This window comes from Mustelus asterias, chromosome 2 (assembly GCF_964213995.1).
Source record: "Mustelus asterias chromosome 2, sMusAst1.hap1.1, whole genome shotgun sequence".
Lineage (NCBI taxonomy): Eukaryota > Metazoa > Chordata > Chondrichthyes > Carcharhiniformes > Triakidae > Mustelus > Mustelus asterias.
In genome coordinates, this window is record NC_135802.1 from 154,094,566 (window position 1) to 154,114,803 (window position 20,238).

General features: G+C 47.7%; 1 protein-coding gene across 1 annotated transcript in view; it reads left to right on the forward strand.

The window, feature by feature from the left end:
• The first annotated feature begins 2,700 nt into the window (after nucleotides 1-2,700).
• ripk1l (receptor (TNFRSF)-interacting serine-threonine kinase 1, like) overlaps nucleotides 2,701-20,238 on the forward strand; it is a 48,276-nt gene continuing 30,738 nt past the window's right edge. Inside the window, exons 1-2 of the mRNA XM_078198955.1 lie at nucleotides 2,701-2,838; nucleotides 8,076-8,191. The gene's annotated coding sequence lies outside the window, so the exon portion shown is untranslated. The remainder of the gene's footprint in view (nucleotides 2,839-8,075; nucleotides 8,192-20,238) is intronic.

Here is a 20,238-nt window from a genome sequence, read left to right on the forward strand (position 1 = left end):
CTATCGTGCAAAGAGAGGCCATTCGGCCCATTGAGTCTGCACCAACTCTCCAAAAGAGCATCTCATCCAGGCGCATGCCCCCACCCTATCCCTGTAAACCTGTGCATTTACCATGGCTAATACACCTAACCTACACATCTTTGGACACTGAGGGACAATTTAGCATGGCCAATCCATCTAACTTACACATCTTTGGACTGTGGGAGGAAACTGGAGCATCTGGAGGAAACCCACGTAGACACAGGGAGAACGTGCAAACTCAGTTCCTAGCAAGACACCAATAGTCCCATCGTACCAATTAGATTACCTGTCCCTTTATTTCTACTGCCTCCTTCTATTTAGTCTCTCTCGTAACCAGGCCAATAATATGCCATCAATTCCACGAGCTTCAACTTCAGCTAAGTGTCTCTCATGGGGGACATTTTCAAATGCCTGCTCGATATCTCAATATAACAGAAATACAGAATGTTTTTTAAATGGTGAGAGGTTGGGAAAGGTTGGTGTCCAAAGGAACCTGGGTGTCCTCATTCACGAGTCACTGAAAGTTAGCAACAATCATTAACGAAGGCAAATGGGAGGCTTGTCTTTACCACAAGGGGATTTGAGTACAGGAGTAAAGATGTCTTGCTGCAATTGTATAGAACCTTGGTGAGACCACACACCCTGGATTATTGTGTACAGTCTTGGTTTCCTTATCAGGTTGTATCACAGCTTGGTATGGCTACTGCTCTGCCCAAGACCGCAAGAAACTACAAAGGGTCGTGAATGTAGCCCAGTCCATCACGCAATCCAGCCTCCCATCCACTGACTCTGTCTACACTTCCTGCTGCCTCGGAAAAGCAGCCAGCATAATTAAGGACCCCACGTACCCTGGACATTCTCTCTTCCACCTTCTTCCATCGGGTAAAACATACAAAAGTCTGAAGTCACGTAATAACTGACTAAAGATCAGCTTCTTCCCTGCTGCCATCAGACTTTTGAATGGACCTACCTCGCATTAAGTTGATCTTTCTCTACACATTATGAAATGTGAATGATGTCTAGGCTGATGACTGTAACACTACATTCTGCACTCTCTCATTTCCTTCTCTATGAACGGTATGCTTTGTCTGTATAGCACACAAGAAACAATACTTTTCACTGTGTACTAATACATGTGACAATAATAAAATAAAATCAAAGACATACTTGTCCATCTAAGTTCATTGTACAGGGATCTTGTTTGAATGCTCATATAGCTGACTTCAGGGAACAGAGGCTGTTGTCTTCAAAAGAAAGTCAAGACCAGGACAGTGGTTAGCACTGCTGCCTCACAGCGCCAGGGACTTGGGTTCAATTCCGGCCTTGAGCACCTGTGTGAAGTTTGCACATTCTCACCATATCATAGAATCATAGAATCATAGAAACCCTACAGTGCAGAAAGAGGCCATCTGGCCCATCGAGTCTGCACCGACCGCAAACCCACCCAGGCCCTACTCCCTTATCCCTACACATTTACCCGCTAATCCCTCTAAACTACGCATCTCAGGACACCAAGGGGCAATTTTAGCATGGTCAATCAACCTAACCCGCACATCTTTGGACTGTGGGAGGAAACCGGAGCACCCGGAGGAAACCCACGCAGACACGAGGAGAATGTGCAAACTCCACACAGACAGTGACCCGAGACGGGAATCAAACCCAGGTCCCTGGAGCTGTGAAGCAGCAGTGCTAACCACTGTGCTACCGTGCCACACAGATACCGTGTATCTGTGTGGGTTTCCTCTGGTTTCCTTGGACAGTTCAAAGACGTGCAGGTTAGGTAGATTGGGCATGCTAAATTGCCCTAAGATGTGTAGGTTAGGAGAATTAGCGGGCTGAATATGTGGGGTTATGGGGATAGGGCCTGGGAAAGATGGTCTGCCAGAGAGTCAATGGGCCGAATAGGCTCTATCTGCACTGTAAGGATTTTATGAAATGTGAATGATGTCTAGGCTGCTGACAGACAATTGAGTTGGAGATGCCGGCGTTGGACTGGGGTGGGCACAGTAAGATGTTTCATAACACCAGGTTAAAGTCCAACAGGTAAAGGCTTGGTCACCTGCAAAGACTCGCATTCCAACCATTCTTCACATTCCAATCTTTAATTATCTTGCAATTGTGTCTTTGCCTATATATGCCGTGTTTGTGAACTAACCTCCAGTCACCTGATGAAGGAGCAGCGCTCCGAAAGCTCGTAATTCCAAATAAACCTGTTGGACTTTAACTTGGTGTTGTGAGACTTCTCACTGAAACAATTGAGTGAGAGTTTTATTTCATGTCAAGTTGAGTTGTTATTGAACCAGTAGGCAGGCTTGCATACCAGCCAATCAGCAACGGTGCAGCATATTAAATGTTTAATATTTGCATTTTTGTTTAATGATAGGGTGTATTGAAGAGAAAAGGAGGTCACCAACAACACTGCGTTAATCCACAGCGATAACATCGCCTATTACTGGAACTGCTCGCTGAAAGAGGCCCTTCGAGCATATCCTGGATCATCAATCAAACCTTCAACTCCAAACCTGCCTCTAAAATCGCCACTTTTAAAACGCCGGTTAACCAGATTTCTGTTTTTTTTGGCAAATGGAAAATTGGAAATATGCAGCAGGCAAAAACTAAAGAACCGCTGGACATGAAGACAAAGCAGGTGCTGGGACAGTAAAAGTTTTGGCAGATGAGGTGCTGGAGGGGGTATTTCCCGAGTGGGCGGTGCTCCAAAAGCTGTTGTGTAACTAAGTCGACAGTAACGCGGAAGAGGGAGTGGGGTGAAGGGAGATTGGATACGAGAATGTAACTGCTGGCCGTGAAACTGCTCAGGTAGGTCCAGCTGTTCCAACACCTGGAGGGAGGAGAGGGGGCAAGGTGCCCAGTGACATTTGGGGGGGGGGGGGGGGGAACAGAGGGTTCGGTGAAGGAGGATAGGGAGGGGTATCTGGGCACTGGGCTACAGTGGGTTTTCCCTTCCGCGATGAGCCGGTCTTTTTCTCTCAAATAGAGACTCTGGTGCCTTTCTTTGGGGGGGGGGGGAGGCTCTTTTCTTGTTGCGCTGCTCCCTCTTCCTTGTTCTGCTGCGCCCAGCACTTGGATGTTGGCTGTCAGATACTGTGATGTCTTTTCCGGTAAATGTAATGGCGACCCGAGGTTGGAAGGAGGAAACTACCTTCCAGACTGCTTGTGCTTTGGAAGTACTGAGATGTTGGGAGTCGCGACACACACTCTCACAGACAGAGCTAGTCCCCCCCACTTAACCCTGACCCCAGCAGCAGGTTATAGGGCTATTCTCAGCAGCCGTTTTACAATTTTGAATACATTTCGGCGAGTCAGAAACTATCTATGTGAGATTTAATCAGCTACCAATAGTGAGAGTAGTTTTCACATTTGAGCTGTAACCATTTCAAATGGGCACCAGGAATTGGAGTTTTGCAGCACAGAAAGTGGCCCTTCGACCCTTCCTGTCTGTGCTAGCCATCAAGCACCTATCCTCATCCCATTTTTCAGCACCTGCTCCGTAGCCTTGGATACTATGGTGTTTCAAGTGCTCATCTAAAGGCTTCTTAACTGTTGTGAGGGTTCCTGCCTCTATCACTCTTTCAGACAGTGAGTTCCACATTCCCACCACCGTCTGAGTGACAAAGCTTTTCCTCAAATCTCCTGCCAGTATCTATTAATCTGTTTGCTGCCTCTGATGTGTCCTGAGAGTTACGATCTGTTGATTATTATTCAAATTTTCAATATCTTCACAGTAAAATAATTTGTTTTAGTGTCAGCTTTTGGAGGGGTCTGAGTTCCATCACAGACCTGTGCGCATACCACATAGTCCACCCACACGCAGTGGTGACACCCCACTGAAAGAAGCCTGCACTCTCGGCAGGTAGCTCAATGTGTGAGGGCACCTGCTTTGGACCTAAGAAAGATAGATGAGAATATTTTCCAAATGGCAAGAAGCTATAGGAACACTGGTTGAGCAATTTAGGGGGTCTATTAAGTGTAGAACCACTTGTTCCTGATGCACACAGGTGCAAAACAAACCTCAAAAGGCTAATGAAATATTCTGCTTCATCTCATGGTGGCAGTAATACAAAGGGGTGGAAGTTATACTTCAGTTGTGCAAACCTCTTGCCCAGACTGTACCAATAGTACTGTGTTCAGCTCTGGGCACCGGGCTTCAGGATGGATGTAGTGGAATTAGAGGGGATGCAGTGCAGCTTCTAACATTTTCCCAATGATCATGGAAACCCTACAGTACAGAAAGAGGCCATTCGGCCCATTGAGTCTGCACCGACCACAATCCCACCCAGGCCCTACCCCCATATATTTTACCTGCTAATCCCTCTAATCTACGCGTCCCAGGACACTAAGGGGCAATTTTAGCATGGCCAATCAACCTAACCCGCACATCTTTGGACTGTGGGAGGAAACCAGAGCACCCGGAGGAAACCCACGCAGACACGAGGAGAATGTGCAAACTCCACACAGACAGTGACCCAAGCTGGGAATCGAACCCAGGTCCCTGGAGCTGTGAAGCAGCAGTGCTAACCACTGTGCTACCATGCCACCCCTATGATGGATGTTAAGCTAACTGGCCTGTAGAGTTTTGCTTCCTTATATTCTTACCTTTCTCAATAAATGAAAATTAGTACTTTTTAGCCTCAAATATGCAAACTGTCAGCAGTATTTATTTTCTTCACTGGCTCAAGGAGGTCCCTAAGACATACAAGTTATGTATTAATGTGATGGTGGCTCATACTAATCCAATGGTATACAAATTTGTTGTTGTACCATTTAGCAGACAAGACTAAACTTTGTTTTGGAGAAGTTCGGATGGTAGTATCCATCTTATTTATATTGAGAATAAGTAAAATGGATTAAGAAACCTGAACAAGAACAATATAAATAAAAGAGAGAAGAAAGGATTAAAACTAGAGCAAGGGATGAGGACAGAAAGTGTGAGGCAATGAGAGAAAAGAACTGTTCCTTTAGTAACATCAATATTGTATCCACAAATTACATGTTAAACAAAGAAAAGTACAGCACAGGAACAGGCCCTTTGGTCCTCCAAGCCGGTGCCAATTATGATGCCCTAACTAAACTTAAAAAAAACCCTCTGCCCTTACTCAGACCGTATAAAGAGAAACAAAGAAAAGTATAGAACATGTTTTTTAAAAAACAAAAGAAAAATTAGAACCAAATATCAGTGTTATAGGGGAGGTGATAGCCGAGTGGTATTATTGCTAGACTACTAATCCAGAAACTCAGCCAATGTTCTGGGGGGACCCAGGTTTGAATCCCACCACGGCAGATGGTGGAATTCAAGTTCAATTTTTAAAAATCTGGAATTAAGAATCTATGGATGACCGTGAAACCATTGTCGATTGTCGCAAAAACCCATCTAATGTCCTTCAGGGAAGGAAATCTGCCATCCTTACCTGGTCAGGCCTACATGTGACTCCAGAGCCACAGCAATGTGGTTGACTCGCAGCTGCCCTTCAAGGGCAACAAGGGATGGGCAATAAATGCTGGCCCAGCCAGCGACGCCCATGTCCCATGAATGAATTTGAAAAAAGCATGTGTACGGAATGAGAAGACTGATATTGTAATTGGGATAGTAAAGACAAAGTTTAAATAAAGGTAGAAACGTTTGATTTGAAGAAGTAGCAAAGATTATACTGTCAGGTACAAGTTACTTAATGCATTTATCTGAAATTTGTTTTTGCTGCTTGAATAGAGATATTAACTCTTAAATGCGTTAATAATGTATTTGCTAAGAGAACAGACAGAGGAATTTCAGACAAGTGAGTTAAAGTGTGTGTACTTTAGTATTCCATATTGGTGTAAGGACATTTGCCTTTCCTGATATATATTAATGATCTCGATCTTGGTTTGCTGGGAAAATTTAAAAGTTTGGAGTATTGTAAACTACAAAGAGGGATGTGTAGAACTTCAAAAGGACATAGACAAGTTGGTGGAGTGGGCAGATAGGTGGCAGATGAGGTTCAATGCGGAAAAGTGTGAGGTGATGCATTTTGGTAGGAAGAAAATGGAGAGACAATATAAAATAAGGGGTAAAATTCTTAAAGGGGTGCAGGAGTAGAGGGATCTGTATGTACATGTGCATCAATCTTTGAAGGTGGCAGGAATCTGGGCTTTATTAGTAGGGGCATAGAATACAAGAGCAAGGAGGTTATGCTGAATTTATATAAGACACTAGCTAGACCTCAGCTGGAGTATTGGGTATAGGAAGGATGGGTATAGGAATTAAGGGCTATGGGGAGAGAGCGGGTAAATGGAGTTGAAATCAACCATGATTGAATGGTGGAGTGGACTCGATGGGCCGAATGGCCTTACTTCCGCTCCTATGTCTTATGGTCTTAGGATGTGAAGGCATTGGAACGAGTGCAGAAGAGGTTTATAAGAATGGTTCCAGGATGAGACACTTCAGTTATAGGATAGGTCGGAGAGGTTGGGACTGTTCTTCTTGGAGAGAAGAAAGCTAAGAGGAGATTTGATGGGGACATTCAAAATCATGAGGGGGCTGGACAGAATAGACGGGGAGAAACTGTTCCTGCTTGTAAAAGGATCAGGTACGAGAGAGCACATATTTAAAGTGATTTGCAAAGGAAGCAAATGTGATGTGAGGAAAAACATTTTTACACAGCCAGTGGTTCAGGTCTGGAATGCACTGCCTGGAAGTGTGATGGAGGCAGATTCCACTGAGGCGATCAAGAGGGCATTAGATGATTACTTGAATAGAAACAATGTGCAGGGGTACGGGGAAACGCAGGAAAATGGCACTAAGTCATGATGCTTGTTTGGAGAGTCGGTACAGACAGGATGGACCAAATGGCCTCTTTCTACACCGTAACAATTCTGTGATGACATAACTTTGATACTTAAATATTTACAAGATAAATAGACTGGGGAAGTGGAAATAAAAGCAGAAAAGCCTGGGAAATACTCAGCATCTGTGGAGAGAGGAAGAGAATGACCATTTCAGATTGATGACCTGAGTTTCAGATCATAACCTCTGCTCCCATTTCTTTTCGGATGCCAGTTGTTGGCGATGCAGCACGGTGGCACAGTGGTTACCACTGCTGCCTCACAGCCCCAGGGCCCGGGTTCGATTCCCGGCTTGGGTCACTGTTTGTGTGGAGTTTGCAAGTTCTCCCCGTGTGTTTCCTCCGGGTGCTGCGGTTTCCTCCCACAGTCCAAAGATGTGCGGGTTAGGTGCAATGGCTATGCTAAATTGACCCTTAGTGTCCCATGGTGCATAGGTTAGAGGGATTAGCGGGGTAAATATGTGGGATTACGGGGATAGTGCTTGGGTGAGATTGTTGTCGGTGTGGGCTCGATGGACCGAATGGCCTCCTTCTGCACTGTAGGGATTCTATGTTACTTGTATTTTGCTACTCCCACAAACACCTCTCCTGGGTCCATCTATAGTTTCTCTATTTGTCCCATTACCATCTCCCTTTGCTTTGCGCCCTTTTGTCATTTAATCTCCCCTGGCTTTCACCTCATCATTTTCCTTTTCTTCATTCATAGAAATAGATTTCATAGAAACCCTACAGTACAGAAAGAGGCCATTCGGCCCATCGAGTCTGCACCAACCACAATCCCATCCAGGCCCTACCCCCATATCCCTACATATTTTACCCGCTAATCCCTCTAATCTACGCATCCCAGGACACTAAGGGGCAATTGTTTTTTTTAGCATGGCCAATCAACCTAACCCGCACATCTTTGGACTGTGGGAGGAAACCGGAGCACCCGGAGGAAACCCACGCAGACACGAGGAGAATGTGCAAACTCCGCACAGACAGTGACCCAAGCCAGGAATCGAACCCAGGTCCCTGGAGCTGTGAAGCAGCAGTGCTAACCACTGTGCCACCGTGCCGCCCCTTCACTCCACCCCTACATCTGTCCTTGCTCCAAACCTGTGACATTGCTGATATTTTTCAATTCCGACAGACAAACATCGTTGATCTGAAGTCGTCCGTTCTGTTTCTCCACAAATGCTTGCTAGACCCGCTGAACATTTTCTGCTTTTATTTCAGGTTTCCCCAGCATCTGCAGAATTCTGCTTGAGGAAAAGAGGAAGGTTTGCCCCAGGGAAGGAGAAGAACATTGCCAAAGAATTTGTTTCAATTGGACCAATGGATTAATTTGAATGGTAATAATGACATTTATTTACATAGCACCTTTTAGTGTAATAAAATATATCAATGTCCTTCGCAGGAGCACAAAAGTTTGACCCAAACCATATAAGGAGATAAAAGGTAAATTTTAAGGAGTGTTTCAAAGGCAGAGAGAGTAAATTATAGAGATTGGTCGTAGGCAACTAGGGTGGCATGTTGGCACAGTGGTTTGCACTGCTGCCTCAAAGTACCAGGGGCAAGGGTTCAATTCCGGCCTTGAGTGACTGTGTGGAGTCTGCATGTTCTCCCCGTGTCTGAGTGGGTTTCCTCCGGGTGCTCCGGTTTCCTCCCACAGTCCAAAGATGTACAGGTTAGGTGGATTGGCCGTGCTAAATTATCCCTTAGTGTCTCAAGATGTGTGGGTTAGAGGGATTAGCCGTGGTAAATGTGTGGGGCTACAGGGACAGGGTGGGGTGGTGAGCCTGGGGTAAGGTGCTCAGTCAGAGAGTCAGTGCAGACTGGATGGGCTAAATGGCCTCCTTCGGTACTGTAGGGATTCTATTCTATCTAACTGAAGGCACAATCACTAGTGGTGGAGCAATTAAAATTGGAATGCACAAGAGACCCAAATTAGAGGAGCACCGATATCTCAGAAGGTTGTGAAGCTGGAGGAGATGGTGCTGAATGTCTGGAACGCACTGCCTGGGGAGGTGGTGGGAGCAGGTACGATAGTGGCATTTAAGGGGCATCTAAACAAATACATGAATAACATGAGAATGGAAGGATACGGACTCCGTAAGTGTATATGGTTTTAGTTTAGGCAGGCATCATGATCGGCACAGGCTTGGAGAGCCGAAGGGCCTATTCCTGTGCTGTACTATTCTTTGTTCTCATTTGTTCTTTGAGATTACGGAGATCTGGAGGGGTGAGGCCATGGAGCGATTTGGAAACAAGGATGGGAATGTCAAAAATTAAGACGTTGTTTGACAGGGAGCCAGTCTAGGTCAATGAGCACAGGGGTGAGAGGGGAACGGGATATAGAGCGAATCATGAGCCAGGCAGCAGAGTCTTGGATGAGAGTGGAATGTGGGAGACCAGTCAGAAGGGCATTGGAATAGTTCAATGTAGAGGTAATAGAAGGCACGAATGATGGGTTCAGCCACAGTTAAGCTGGGATGGGAACCAAAGTCAAACAATATAACCGGCTGATTTAATAGCCAAAATCATCCGTCCTTGTTGGTGGCTGGGATTTTTCGGTGCTGTCAAAGAGTGAATGGAGTTCTGGCTGGAACATCACATTTTCTGCTCTCGCTCGCAGCGGGTCTGGAGAAACCCACCCGACCCGACCGTTGCCAGGGAGAGGGAGAAAGTTGATCATCATTATATATTCATATTATCACTAACAGTGGCCTTGACCACTGAGGTCCCGAGTTCAAATCCGGGACCAGCCCTACTGTTTCCTCTTGTCCCAGTTACATCAAAGCATCGAAAGCAGGAGTAGGTAATTCGAACATCATCTACCATTCATTGTTGTCATGGCTGATAATCAAATTCAATATCCTGATTCGCCATTTAGCCCCAAGAACTATATCAAATTTCTAGGGTGGCACGGTGGCACAGTGGTTGGCACTGCTGCCTCACAGTGCCAGGGACCCGGGTTCGATTCCCGGCTGTGTGGAGTTTGCACGTTCTCCCCGCGTCTGCGTGGGTTTCCTCTGGGTGCTCCGGTTTCCTCCCACAGCCCAAAGATATGCGGGTTAGGTGGATTGGCCATGCCAAATTGCCCCTTCATGTCAGGGGGACTAGCTAGGATAAATGCATGGGGTTATGGGGATAGGGCCTGGGTGGGATTGTGGTGTTGCAGACTTGATGGGCTGAATGGCCTCCTTCTGCACTGTAGGGATGCTATGACTCTAAAAGATGAAAGAACAAACTTCAAACATACGATCAATCACAACTGCTAATTCTGGGTAAGGAGAGTAAGGGGTCTTACTAAATGGAGAATTATATTAGTTAATCAGTCCAAGACTGTTTCTTAATTCACTGCTTTTAAAGAAAGAATGTGTCATCATTGATTTAGGAAAAGCGACTTTTACTGTAAGTTTGGGAGAGATTTTGTGACTAATTCCATTGGAAGGTACTCTTGTCAGAATTTTACCATCTCACCATGGCGTCTCCCCCGACGGGTGCAGTGGGTCATTTAAATTGCAGTTTACTTTGGCAGGTCCTGCCGGGTGGAGGAGGCTGTAAATTCCTGGATACCACAGCTGTTGAGGGGACTTGAGTATGACAGTAGCAGCCGGAAAGTAAAGCTATGGGGTGACACCTTTAAAAAATGACTATAAAGTCAGATTGTACTCTCATCTAGAGTCTGAGTGAGGCACGCGTGTTAAAGGTAAAATCGTGGCAACCGAACATTTCAGGAGGGTCCGGCAAGAATTCTCCAGCCATTCATGCCCCGCTGCTGCTGCACATGAGAATTTGGTGCTTCAAATCTGTGTTCACTGCAGTGGGATCAGAGAATCCCGCTGGTGTGAACGGCCACAGAATTCCGGCCTCTGGCTTTTGAGAAAACACAAAGTTGAAACCGCAGGCCGGTTATTCACTGCAGGCTTGAACCCGCCGTTAGGCCGCAACGAAGGCCAGAAGCCTGAACTCTGTGGAAAATTGTCACTCGTTGTGATTTTCCTGCGGTGGCCAATTAATAACCAGAGAGGCTTTGATTTGATTTATTATTGTCACATGTATGAGCATACAGTGAAAAGTATTGTTTCTTGCGCGCTATACAGACAGAGCATACCGTTTATAGAGAATGAAATGAGAGAGTGCAGAATGTAGTGTTACAGTCATTGTTAGAAAGTTTAAAAGAGTTAGAATGAAGTTTGAGGAGCATAGAACAAGGGTAAAAGATATAATTTGAAGATATGCTGGGCACAGCTTGCAAGAAGTCGCCTCACTTCGACGCCATCTTCGGGGGGGGGGAAGTGAGGGAGAGGGTGCTTTAAAATGGAGGCTTTTAAAAATGCAAACTTTTTTTAAGAAAAAAAGGGATCCCACAGGCAGGCTTTCACTATGAGGTGGGACTTCTAGATGGGGCAGCCTGAGGCAGCTGCTGTACCCGGACAAGCAGAGAGTGAGGGTCTCGAGACCTACCCTGGAACGGTGCCTCCAGCCAGCTCAACTGGCCCCGATTTACCTGTGGAAATCTGGAGACCAACTGGAAAAATCCATTTGGCCTCCTTTAACGGGCCTTGTTACCCTTAATTACCTGGATCGATGGAGCTGGAGAGCTGGCACACAAGCTAAAGGTGCTAAAATAAAGGCCCAATTGTGGACTCAAGAAAGGCTGAAAACAATACTTGCCTGTATTATACACAGCACTCAACTTGCTATAAGTTACATATGCTGCATAGAATCATAGAATCCTACAGAATCATAGAATCCTACAGTGCAGAAGGAGGCCATTTGGTCCATCGAGTCTGCACCGACAACAATCCCACCCAGGCCCTATCCCCGTAACCCCACGTATTTACCCTGCTAATTCCCCTGATTTAGGAGTTTGGAGTGTGGGAGGAAACCGGTGCACCCGGAAGAAATCCACGCAGACACAGGGAGAACATGCAGACTCCAGACAGACAGTGACCTGAGGCTGGAATTGAACCCTGGCGCTGTGCGGCAGCAGTGCTAACCACTGTGCCACCGTACCGCCCACGCGGTTCAGGCAGGTTTTCTTAAAGTTGTTGCAAAGCTTCCAAGAAATGTTGAAACCCTAAGTGATATAACTCAAATTCATATTTTAAGGTATTGTTGCAAAGAATATCTCATTTAGCTCCATATTGTGAATCGGAGCGGCACGGTGACACAGTGGTTAGCACTGCTGCCTCACAGCACCAGGGACATAGGTTTGATTCCCAGCTTGGGTCACTGTGTGGAGTCTGCACGTTCTTCCCGTGTCTGCGTGGGTTTCCTCCGGATGCTCCAGTTTCCTCCCACAGTCCGAAAGACGTGCTGGTTAGGTGCATTGGCCATGCTAAATTCTCCCTCAGTGTACCCAAACAGGCGCCGGAATGTGGCAACTAGGGGAATTTTCACACTAACTTCATTGCAATGTTAATGTAAGCTGACTTGCGACTAATAAATTAACTTTAATCGGCCCATTAAACTAACCAATAACTTATCACCACCTTGTAGAGTCTGGGCTGAAAACTGGAGATTCAAAATGCCAAAGGAACCTTTGATTCTGCAGAGGGTGAAGGGAGACGGGCTCAGCACTGAGAATAATGAAACGCAGGAGACAAATATGCTTTGTGCAGAGTGTAGCCCGAAAGTTATGTTCATTCTACTCGAGTTCAAACCACTAGTGTGGGTGTGAAGTTTCTCTTCTGCATTTATTGCTCAAGCTTGTGATATTCCGCATTGTGGTTTCGCTTCCTTCACCATCGGTCTCATTGTAGTTCTTGAAAGCTTCACAGAAAGTTAGTTGTGTTTTTTTCAAGTTTAAGTGGGTTTTAGTTCAGTCGGGCAGCATGGTCGGTCCAGGCTCGGAGGGCTGAAGGGCCTGTTCCTGTGCTGTTAATTTCTTTGTTCTTTGTTCCCTTTGTTCTAAATAGTCTTCTTTACTTTTCAATTTTGTCCTGTTGCATCTTCTTAGTAAGAAGTCTCACAACACCAGGTTAAAGTCCCGACAGGTTTATTTGGAATCACGAGCTTTTGGAGCGCTGCTCCTTCCTCAGGTGAGTGGCGCTGAAGGAGCAGCGCTCCGAAAGCTCGTGATTCCAAATAAACCTGGTGTTGTGAGACTTTTTACTGTGCCTACCCCTGTCCAATGCCGGCAACTCCACGTCACCGCATCTTCTTAGGTTAGGGCAGCTGACTACTTGTTCCCCTTTCAGGGAATCATAAAATCCCTACAGTGCAGAAAGAGGCCATTCAGCCCATCGACCCGCACCGACAACAATCCCTCCCAGGCCCTATCCCCATAACCCCACATATTTACCCTGCTAATTCCCCTGACAGTAAGGGTTAATTTACCATATCCAATCCATCTAATCCGCACATCTTTGGAATGTCGGGTTGAATTCCGGCCTTGGGTCACTGACTGTGCAGAGTCTGCATGTTCTCCCCGTGTCTGCGTGGGTTTCCTCCGGGTGCTCCGGTTTCCTCCCACAGTCCGAAAGACGTGCTGGTTAGGGTGCATTAGCCATGCTAAATTCTCCCTCAGTGTAACCCGAACAGGCACCGGAGTGTGAAGTCCCCTGGCCTCGAGTATAAAAGTTGGAGTGTTATGGTAAGGTTATATAAGGCATTGGTGAGGCCGAATTTGGAGTATTGTGTACAGTTTTGGTCGCCTAGTTACAAGAAGGATGTAAATAAGATTGAAAGAGTGCAGAGAAGGTTCACAAGGATGTTGCCGGGACTTGAGAAGCTGAGTTACAGAGAGAGATTGAATAGGTTGGGACTTTATTCCCTGGAGCGCAGAAGATTGAGGGGAGATTTGATAGAGGTGTATAAGATTTTGATGGGTATAGATAGAGTGAATGCAAGCAGGCTTTTTCCGCTGAGGCTAGGGGAGAAAAAAACCAGAGGGCAGGGGTTAAAGGTGAAAGGAGAAAAGCTTAAAGGGAATATTAGGGGGGGCTTCTTCACACAGAGAGTGGTGGGAGTGTGGAATGAGCTGCCGGATAAAGTGGTAAATGCGGGGTCACTTTTAACATTTAAGAAAAACTTGGACGGGTTCATGGATGAGAGGGGTGTGGAGGGATATGGTCCAAGTGCAGGTCAGTGGGACTAGGCATAAAATGGTTCGGCACAGACAAGAAGGGCCAAAAGGCCTGTTTCTGAGCTGTAATTTTCTATGGTTTCTAACAGCTGTGGTGTCCAGTTTTTTACGGCCTTCTCCACCTGGCAAGACCTGTGAGTTGCCAAAGTAAACGGCAATTTAAATGGTGACTAGGGGATTTTCACAGTAACTTCATTGCAGTGTTAATGTAAGCCTACTTGTGACACTAATAAACATACTTGAAACTTGATTTATTAATTAATTTGTTTAAATTAGTTAAAGAAGGATAAAGAGACACTTATTGAAACTGGTGATAGGTTATAGAGTCCGGTGTTATACATTTGTAAAGTCTCACTTTGGGAATAACTAAGCAAAGATTGACTTCTGGTCATCTCCTTCACCAGCTGGTTGTGAGAAGTTTAACTGCACTCCGAAATGGCTGGAAGGCCAAGGGCAATTAGGGATAGGCAACAAATGCTGGACCTTGCCAGCAACGCCCACATCCCATGAAAGAATATTTTTTTTAAAAAAAAGACATGGGAGCCCCTGGCCCCAAATTAACAAACTGTGAACCTTAGTCCACAATTTTAGTGGAAACATACCTATTTGCTCAGATCCTATGCAGCACCATGTGAGGTGGCACGGTGGTTAATGGCAGAGAATGATTGTCTAAAAGTGAAGGCTGAAAACTAAGAATATCTCTCTAGGACGGGAGGTTACAATCTGGCTAGCCTTTGTATAGAATGGCGGAAATGAAGTGTAATTTGTCAGGGTGTAATGTTCTCTGAATCCAAATCTTGTGACTAATGGAAGAATGAAGTGGATGTGTGGGCACAAGTTGCATCCTTACCAAAGAGGAAACAAGGTATGGCCTCCGCATTGTCACAAAATGAATGTAATAAGTCCTCGGAGGTGGAAATCCCTTCACCAGAATTCCTTTATTTACAAGATCCAACAACGCTATACAGGGCCCGATTTTACCAAAATTTCGTGCCCGTTTTCGGGCGTGGAATCGTGGTAAAGTTGGGCGTCGGGCCTAAAACACGGTCCAGACCCAACCCAAGGCCAATCGCGCCTTTACCGACGGCCGATCCGGCACGGGCCCCGAATCGGCCAGCGGGCCGATTTAAATGCATTTGCATGCATTTAAATCGACATAATGAAACCCGTGCCCAACTTACCCAAGGATTCTCACTTAACGAGGCTCCGATCTGATCGGCGCCCGCGCATTTACCGTGTTGCTGAATCCAAGTCCAATAGGGCTTCAACTCAGCAACTGAACCGCCGAATCGCCCCTGGCCACCCTTCGCGGACCGCCCCCGCGAACCACCCCAGCAGCCCCCACCGCTGCCCCCCCCCCCCCCTGATGAGACCACCCTGGGACGCAGGCCCCGCCAGCACAGCCCCCCCCCGAACCCCTCCCGAGATCGGACCCCTCGGGCCCCCGACCTACCTTGATCGCTGGTGTCCATCGAAAGCATCTCGCGATCCTGGCCTTGCTCTGGGGGTCCTGATGGGTACGATGACGTCTCTTCCCTGGGGGAGGTAGGGGGGGGGATGTGACATCTCTTCCCTGAGGGCGGGGGGGAGGGTAGGGGGCGGATGTGACGTCTCTACCCCTGGGTAGGGGGGTAGGGGGGGATGTGATATCCCTTCCCTAAGGGGGGTGGGGGGGGGTGTGACATCTCTTCCCTGAGGGGGGTAGGGGGGGATGTGACGTCTCTGCCCCTGCGGGGGGGGGGGGGATGTCACATCCCCCCCGCCCCCCCCCACATCCCCCTCAGGGAAGAGACATCTCATCCCACCCCTGCCCCCCCCAGGGAAGAGACATCATATCCCCCCCTCAGGGAAGAGACGTTAGATCCCCCTACCCCTCCCCCCTCAGGGAAGAGATGTCACATCCCCCCCCTATCCCCCCCCCTATCCCCCCCCCTATCCCCCCCCCTATCCCCCCCCCTATCCCCCCCCCTATCCCCCCCCCTATCCCCCCCCCAGGGAAGAAACGTCACATTTCCCCCCCCCACCCCTCACCCCACTCAGGGAAGAGACGTCAGATCCCCCCCCATCTCCCCCCCCATCCCCCCCCATCTCCCCCCCCATCTCCCCCCCCATCTCCCCCCCCATCTCCCCCCCCATCTCCCCCCCCATCTCCCCCCCCATCTCCCCCCCCATCTCCCCCCCCATCTCCCCCCCCATCTCCCCCCCCATCTCCCCCCCCATCTCCCCCCCCCACCGCCCCACCACCCCCACCAGGGAAAGTCAAAGGCAGCGTAGACAGCACTCAGCGCTGCCTTTGACTTTCGCGCTCGGGCGCGCTGTGCTGTTGGCCCCGGACTGCGCATGCGCAGTTCGGTGCTCCGACAGATGCAAATGCACTAGGCCCCGCCCACTGGACCTGCACCGAATAAAGGCGCGCAGCTGCCGGGCGCGGGTCTGATTTACGACCGCACCTGGCACTTAGAGCCGATTTGGTAAAATCGGCCCCACAGAGTGCTCGGTGTGCCATCTCCATCCGGAGTTCCAGAGGAACTGACACACCTGTTTAAGTACAGAGCACAGGGCTCTCTGATTGGACCATCAACTCGGCCCTTAATCAGGGAGTTCATATTCAAGGAGGCCAACTCAATTGCCTGATTAAAACCGTTACAAGTAACATCAACAGCAGAGTGTTTTGTGAACTGGGAGTCCATCAGTTGGATATTGAGGAAGGTTAGGTCCTTCTTTCATGGATGACATTTACCAGATGCCGACAAGACATGGTAAGATTTTGAAAGACTGATGATCATTTCAAGGAGGAATATGTCATGGACTTTACCAGACTGAATGAAAGATTGTAGAAGTTCTGTGCTGACGTTTAAATCACTGCATTGTGCCAATGTGTCACATATTAGTTTAATTTATTTATTAGTGTCACAAGTACGCTTACATTAACACTGCAATGAAGTTACTGTGAAACTCCCCTAGTCGCCACACTCTGGCACCTGTTCGGGTACACCTGAGGGAGAATTTATCATGGCCAATGCACCTAACCAGCACGTCTTTCAGACTGTGGGTAGAAACTGGAGCACCCAGAGGAAACCCACACAGATACAGGGAGAACGTGCAAACTCCATGCAACAGTCACCCAAGCTGGGAATCGAACCTGTGTCCCTGGCATTGAGGAAGCAGTGCTAACCACTGTGCCACTGTGCCATCCCACATGGTGCTGCATAAGATCTGAGCAAATGGGTATGTTTCCACTAGAAATTATGGACTAAGGTTCACAGATTCTGTTAGTTTGGGGCCAGGGACTCCCAAGTCTTTTTTTAAAAATAATTTTTTCATAGGATGTGGGCGTTGCTGGCTCGGCCCAGCATTTGTTGCCCAAATTGCCCTTTGCCTTTCCAGCCATTTCAGAGAGCAGTTAAGAACCAACCACATTTCTGTGGACCTGTAATCACATCTTTTTTTAAAATACTTTTCCAATTCAATCAAATCAAATCCAATTCAGAGTCTCAACAAGTTGAGACATTTCAGATCCAGGCTGACAAGACAGGGCGAGCGACCAAACCACCCTGTCCTGGGCCTGATCTACATGAGCCAAGCTGATTGGAGAAGGGGGAGGTTCCTCCTCCAAGACTTGAGCTCATTTGCATCTTAGCCAAAAGGCCGAGATGCCGCTTTAAAAAATTGCTTCATATGAAACATATGAAGCTTCAGTGTAACCTAATGACCTCGACCAAGTGCGGCCGACCATGGGCTGCCGACCATACTACACTTGATCTTAGCCAAAAGCCAAAATCACATCTAGACCAGGCAATTGGCAGATTTCCTTCCCTAAAGGCCATTCCTGAACCAGATGGGTTTTTATGACAATCGGTGATAGCTTCATGGTCATGATGACTAGCTTTCTAATTCCAGATTTTATTAATTTAATTTAAATTTCAGAAGCTGCTATGGTGGGATTTGAACTCGTGTCAGGAGAGCATTCAGCCCAGTGGCATTACCACTATGCCACCATCTCCCCAAATATGACGATAGCTGGAGATTTTGAGGGAGGAAGTTACTGGGTGCTTGGATTTTCTGTTACATGTTGTGAGGATGTTGAAACCTCTGTAAAGTGCTGCAATGATGGGGAAAGTAAATGATTTTGTGAATTAGTGTTTTGACTTTGACCACAAAGTTATGGTTAGTCATTTCTGCTACCTCCTCCACTTTCCACATCATTTGCATTCAAAGCAGTTTGTTGCCATCATTATTTCTTTGAATGTTTGAACAGAGGTTCCCATAAGTTGCACAAGTAACTTGCAGCAGTACCAGGTTACCCACCTGTCTTGGTCAACATGTCTTGGCCAACACTTGGGAATCCGGTGTCCTTGCAGGAGGCCACTCCAAAGTAACGTTTATTGAAACCCCCAGGGGCTTGCCATGTGTCAGGCACGGGGTGCTGCAAGTGACAAACTAATTCACAAATCAGCTGATCACACCAGGAAACACAGGTATTTGCATAGTTCACTGGTAATTGTGTGTTGCTCACGGTATTAGGACTGAACTGTCAGGCGCCAGCTCTGTTGTGTGGCATGCTGCACATGGGTGAAATCTGTGATTGGAAGTTGGACGCGCTGACCTCCCACCCTCACGTGAAATCTGGCGTCGGGTCACCAACACGATGACATAACGCCATTCTTTAATAATACGTTCGCCAGTTGTTTAAAAAGAAATCAATTCGGAATCTATTAAGATTGTCGACAATGCAATTGGAACAATGTTGCTGGATTTTTCGGGCATCTGATCTAGAAACCTTTGGGGTCTTTTATGCCGGCTAAAATGGGCGGACACAAAGGCAGCAGCCGAGGCCTGTCATCAGGAGCATGCTTGAAGCTACCAGCCCATCCTGCTGGGGAAGGTGGCAGTGTCTGTGCCACCTTTTAATGACGTTTTTACAAAACCCTTTTTGTGCCTTCAGAATGAAGCGTGATTTTGCCGGGAAACCCATTGGGACACTTCATTGGACACTTGTGGGCATTTTGTGCTCATTGGGAGAGGGCAGTCCCACCACTGGGTGGGGGGAATGTTGGGGATGAAACCAGGCCACCTCCCAGTGGGTCCTAGAGAGAGAGTGGACCCTCCTATATGGGCACTCCACAGACTACTTGGGAGGGGGGGGGTTAATTCCCGCCCCCCCCCCACCCCCGCAACAAAACACGTCACGAAACATTACCCTCCCCCCAACTATCCCTGATAGCCAGACCTGCTTTCCTGGTCCCAGCAACACTAAAGTTTTTTTAAAGTTTATTTATTAGTGTCGCAAGTAGGCTTGCATTAACATTGCAATGAAGTTACTGTGAAAATCCCCCAGTCACCACACTCCGCCGCCTGTTCGGGTACACCTGAGGGAGAATTTAGCACAGCCAATGCACCTAACCAGCACGTCTTTCAGACTGTGAGAGGAAACCGGAGCACCCAGAGGAAACTCGTGCAGACATTGGGAGAACGTGCAGACTCCGCACAGAGACCCAAGCCGGGAATCGAACCCAGGTCCCTGGCGCTGTGAGGCAGCAGTGCTAATGACGATGCTGCCCCAACTCCCTCTTTGAGGGAGACTGGCTATTGAGGCTCCCTCTCCCTGCAGTACAGCTTCAGCGATGGCCATGGTCAGTGAAAGTGCTGCTAGCCCCCCAGACCAGCAGGTTTTAGGAGCAGTTTGCTGCCTCAATTGGGTTGTGGCCCTCCTCACAACCAGTGCTGGGAGTGTTTCTTCCCCGTCCTGTAGCCAGCCAAAATTGGGTTGCCTCCTGCTTTTGGACCCGTCAGCAGAACGTAGCATCATAGAATCCCTGCAGTGCAGAAGGAGGCCATTCAGCCCATTGAGCTTGCACCGACATCAATCCCACCCAGGCCCTATCCCCGTTTCCCCACGTATTTACCCTGCTAATCCCCCTGACACTAAGGGGCCATTTAGCATAGCCAATCCACCCTAACCCACACATCTTTGGACTGTGGGAGGAAACGGGAGCACCCGGAGGAAACCCATGCAGACACGGGGGGAAACGTGCAGACTCCACATGGACAGTGAACCAAGCTGGGAATCAAACCCGGGTCCCTGGCGCTGTGAGGCAGCAGCGCTAACCACCATGCCGGCCTGTAAAATTCGCCAGCTGCCTCAGTAAAATTCAGCCCCATGTATTGTAAATAATGCATGAAGATAGGCAGTGAAACCGTGCTGACTTATGCCAAAGCTGCCAATGTACTGTCCTGGTGAACAGAGCTATATGTCTGGGACTTGCATTCCACAAGAACTGCTTTTGCATGGTATGTGTGCAG